The sequence below is a fragment of the Haemaphysalis longicornis genome, unplaced genomic scaffold (assembly GCF_048455015.1).
Source record: "Haemaphysalis longicornis isolate Haplotype H1 unplaced genomic scaffold, Haemaphysalis longicornis Haplotype H1 scaffold_6, whole genome shotgun sequence".
NCBI classification, from domain to species: domain Eukaryota; kingdom Metazoa; phylum Arthropoda; class Arachnida; order Ixodida; family Ixodidae; genus Haemaphysalis; species Haemaphysalis longicornis.
In genome coordinates, this window is record NW_027526407.1 from 168,854,078 (window position 1) to 168,858,999 (window position 4,922).

The 4,922-nt window shown below is 41.4% G+C and overlaps 1 long non-coding RNA gene across 1 annotated transcript; it reads right to left on the minus strand.

The window, feature by feature from the left end:
- Nucleotides 1-796: 796 nt before the first annotated feature.
- LOC144142058 (uncharacterized) lies at nucleotides 797-4,652 on the minus strand. The gene is made up of 5 exons (XR_013316807.1): nucleotides 4,335-4,652; nucleotides 3,316-3,484; nucleotides 2,974-3,119; nucleotides 2,765-2,887; nucleotides 797-1,713 (listed from the first exon to the last, which is right to left on the minus strand). It is a non-coding gene; the product is annotated as an uncharacterized LOC144142058 (long non-coding RNA).
- Between the last annotated feature and the right edge of the window lie 270 nt (nucleotides 4,653-4,922).

The window sequence follows — 4,922 nt, forward strand, 5'->3', positions numbered from 1 at the left end:
CTGACACCAGACGTAAGTGTAACATCAAGCTATTTGTAGGCAAAATAGACTTTATGAGCGTCCTGAAAAGGCCTGACTTAAGGCACGTTACGTGCCCAAACAATTTGTAGTTTAAAATAATTCATCCCAAGAAATCTCACAAAACCCAGCGTGAATCTTATATAATTTTGCAAACCAGGTAGCTGGATGCATGTTACACAGATTAAAATTTAACAAGCAGACTAATTATATACGTCATCAATTCAAGCGGGAACAAGTCAGACATACTTAAAGGAACCATGAAGAGAAAATACAACTTCGTTTAATTTGAAAGAACTAGGATTCAGTACCTCACTCAGCTCCATTAGAGCCACAAAAGATGTTTTTTTAAAGAAAAAAAAGCAAGAAGTATTTAAAAACTTTCAAATTTTGCGCCACAGTGACGTTTTATGAGCAAGAATGACGTCATACGCACCAACAATAAAATATAATTTTCAGTGCATTAACTGCCCGTTAGCATTCAAGTGATGCGGTCAAATGGAACTAGAGGCCCCATTACAGACGTCCAGTCATGTGTCGTCGCGACAGGTCAGTTAGGCGGCCGCCAATCGCACAAACAAGGTTCCGTGACGTCATAGAAAAGTTGCGGGAAATTGGCTAGGCGGTCGCCACGGCTTCACACGTTTTCTTTAATATCTCGGTTCTTTGTTCGAAGATTGCGATGATATTTGTATCATTGTTATCGGGACTAAGCAGTCTTTCTAATAAACCCAACTTGTATTTTGTCTTCATGGCTCCTTTAAGAAGCAAACAAGCCAGCGTTGAATCATACAGGTGACCAGTTTTACAAAGCAGAATTGAAGGCATTTTTTCCAGCCTCAACATTTTACCTTAGGTGAAATTCACAGTTGCGTGCTATAAAAACCCTCCCGTCTTGCTATCAGTGTAATTGTGACCAAAGCCCTGCTTCTGCCAAGCAAGAAATGCAGCTTTGTTCAAAGAAGAAAACTTGTTCAAGCCAAATACGCACATTTTCAATTCTTCTAGGTCATGGGTGTCAGCTCATATCCGGTACTAAAATTTATCAATGAAGGCGGAAGCCATCTGCGTAAATAATCACTGTCACTTTTGCATCAGCAGCAGCACTGCCATGAAAAAAAATCTCATGAGCTACACTTGAATAATAAGGATGTTACAATGCGGTGCCATGAACTACATTAACACCCACTATAGATTCAAAGGCAGTCTGCGCATTGTGCCAATGATGAAAAATAAGGCACGACTTCAGTGTTCAGTTGACATGAAACTTGCATGTGCCAGTAACTTAAACCTCTTCATCTGATTTCACCCCCTTCATGCCTTTCATCTGACCTCATTCATGCCTTTCAAGAGATACTTTAACCTCTACCAATAATTTAAAATCCCAAGTAGAGCTGAACACTTCAAGTATTTCAACAGAGATTCCAACTTAAATGACACCAGGCCACTGTCAAACTTCTCATGCTTTCCAAGAACTCCCTGCAAAAGTCCCAAGAACTCTCCAAAGGCACACAACCATATGAACATGATGACACGATGAAAAAGATGACATATGCGGCGAAGAGGATGACCACATCCTGAAGTGACAATGCAGGCGGCGAATCCGTGATGTGTTTCTTGCGGGCAATATTGATGCCGCCAGTCCCTTCTCAGAATAACCGGGCCTCGAGAAGACTTACTGCTCACCTCATGTACCTTCAAGGAAACAAGAAAATTTTGTTACATGGTTGCTTTAAATGAGTTAGTTGCTTAGTCCCTTTCATAACACAGTAATTGATTTAAAATCAGTGATTTCTTGGGTTTTTTCTGGGAGTGCTGCTAAAGGTGAAAGTGCGCTAAACAATATCACCACAGACAATCAATGAAATTGCCCTGATTCTGGAAAGTATCCAACTTTGCTGCCTCGTTATCCTGAATATAAGGTTTTTTTATCCTTGAGAGGTTTCGTTTATTAATGAAATAATAATTACTATAATCACCTTTCGGCGTTAGATTTTACATACCTTCTCTCTGCAATAAATGTTCTCTGTACTGTATAATGTGCTCCCTAGAATGCTGTAGTGAAACTGGCTTATTATAACTTACAGCTAAACGATGTTTCTACCACAAAGAAATAAATGGCCAGTCATAGGAAATCATAAATATCGCACTGTGGCAAAAATTTTTTTTGGAATTAGTTCCCTCTAAAATATTTCCCTCTCGATATGTATTACCTCCATGGTTCGTAGTGGTATGAGGCAGAAGTTGAGCTGACTAATGCTGAACTAGGCTGTTGCACAATTTTCTTATAAATCGCTACTATAGCACATTTTCTTGCAGACGTCACTTTCTGTGCTCTAAACAATTCCATTTAAAAAAATTACCCCTTATTTAACCAACTGTCAAAATCCAATGCAAGCATTACTCATGCTACGCCTGTATTTGGGAGTATTATTGGTGCTACGGGCGTATTAAAAGCGGGACATTTAAATCGTCAGTTGCCACCGTATTGTTGTAGCAGCAACCACGTCGGGCGTGTCCGTGGTGCTGGCAAATCACAACAACTGTCAAGGTGTAAAAGCTAAATATTTACAAAACTAAAATACAAAATAGTGTTTTTTTTTGGCCACTGTTGGAGCATCCGTAATAGGCGGAATGTGAACACAATGGCCAATATTGGCATTCACGATAACTTCTTAACACTGAGATTTTATTAGGACGAACAGACCCCGAAATTGAGTCTCGCAAAAACAAAATGCCAGCTTACACAACCAAAATTAAGACCCGGGTGTTTATGCCAGGGCCGTCTCAACGTGCACTTGCAGGAAAGTTTCGCTAACGTGTTCCGAAAAGCTCCTACTGTCACCTTGAGCCACAGGCCAAGCTGTCACTGAAAATAAGTTTCAAACCATTAGTTATAAAGAAACTACCTTAAGACGCGCCATGAAAGACCCAAAAATGGCAGTGCGTACTTACTTGTAGAATGCAATGATTTCATCCCGTGCAAGAGCTTTGATGTGTTGCCTTCTGATGATACACTTCCAAGAAGGGGTCCAAATACAATTAAAATGGCCATATGCATTCCTTGTACCACTGTTTTAGGTCTATCTTCGCCCTAGTGCCTAGAAAATAAACAGTACAAAAATATCATAGAATAAATTTATGCCTTGCTTTACCCAGGGAGCACGAGAAAATATTTAACAATGTCTGATTCGTTCCACGAAAGTAGAATGTCTTTTGTACAGCGGAAGCCCTGGTAATCTTTCCTTGCTAAACAATTTGAGATATGAAAATATTTGAACATACTTTAAAGCTCACCTGTCCTTGGTCTATGCGAACTGGTGAATATCTGCACAATATGCACAACTCAAAAAGTACTCTTTTGTGGCTTATGAGCTCCACAGGGCATTAATAATCCGCCACACTCTCCCCGACGACCCTTCAGCATGCCGAAGATGTCTTCAGCCAGTGAATGCCACAGCCATGACTTCGCAGGAGCATGTAAAGAAAGGAAATAATTTGTTTTCTTTTTTTTTTTTTTTTGCAGAGGAACAAAAACATTTGTCACAACCTATCAGTGGAGGGCCAAATGTCTCCACAGTCAGCCATATACTCTTTCTGAACAGGTCATAGAGTATGAATACATAATGTAGCAATCTGCTTTTGCAGTATAATTTCTACGTTCAAAGGAGAACAGAAATTGATTAATGTTTGGTGCACATCATGATGCAACAACTTTGCACCCGAGCGTTTTGAAAATTATTCCAACTCTCGAGCTGCCACTGACATTGATAGCATAAAATGGCAGGAATGGATTATTTTTAAACTTACTTTGAGACTTTAAAACTTCTAATAGTCCACACGTGAGTTTTATGGGTAATTATTCTGAGGTCTCAGGTTACCACTGACATTGACAGCATAGAAACGGCACCACACTTTCTGCGTGTTTCCACTTGCCTTTCCCCCACAAAAGGAACGTTTTGTTACTACGCTACTGCTCAGACAACACCTTTACCTTGCATTTCACTACACCTCAGGGAGCCAACTAACGTTGACTAGTGTAAATAGACCATCTGAATTCATCGAAGGCATTGGAAGAAACAAGGAACAACTACACACACAGCACAGTTAAATGTAAGCAGTGCTGCCGCCAACGCCTTGAACGCACATCAACATTAGGCGGAATAGCGTGATTAGCACAGTAAATTTATGGCTCTCAGAAGACCAACACCACGCAATTAACGCAGAAGTTTGAAAATACCGATAAGTCTAAAGACAGACGCTCCGACAAACATGTTGTGCAGTGTGTGCGCGTGAGACAATAGCGTGCGACTAACCCGAGAAGATTCAGTACGGCTGACAGGTACAGCAACCGTCAATATACAACTAAGCAACACCACACCATAAGGGGACATGCAGACTCGAGAAATGCGCGCACCAGCCACTTTCTAAATAGCACTAGCTAACTTACGCAGTCAGAAATGTCAAGCCGACTCCGACCCACAAACACACAAGCTTAAGTGAATAACGGCCGCAAACGTTTCTCGCATCGAACAGGAAGCGGAGCGGCACGTTTATCGGACGCAGTGATGAACAAGTCAAAGAACAACAACCGTTACCAGAACATAAATAAGCAGCACTGACCTTTTTTGCGCCTCCCGGCAAGACTTCACTTCGTCGAACAGTAAATACAGCCCGAGGAAATGAAGAAGTCTGCAGTTTCACGCCACAACCAAACTGGTAACCGTTCCCGCCAGTCTAACCGACAGTTCATTTAGTACATCCGGCGCGTAACGCGAGCAATCGAGAAAACGGCTATAGAAGGCCACTGGTGGCGCTGCATGCGGACGAACAAAAACTAGCTTCCGTAAACGTTGAGACGTAGGGGCGCTGCTGTCGTTAATAGTGTTCACGCAATCCCGTTT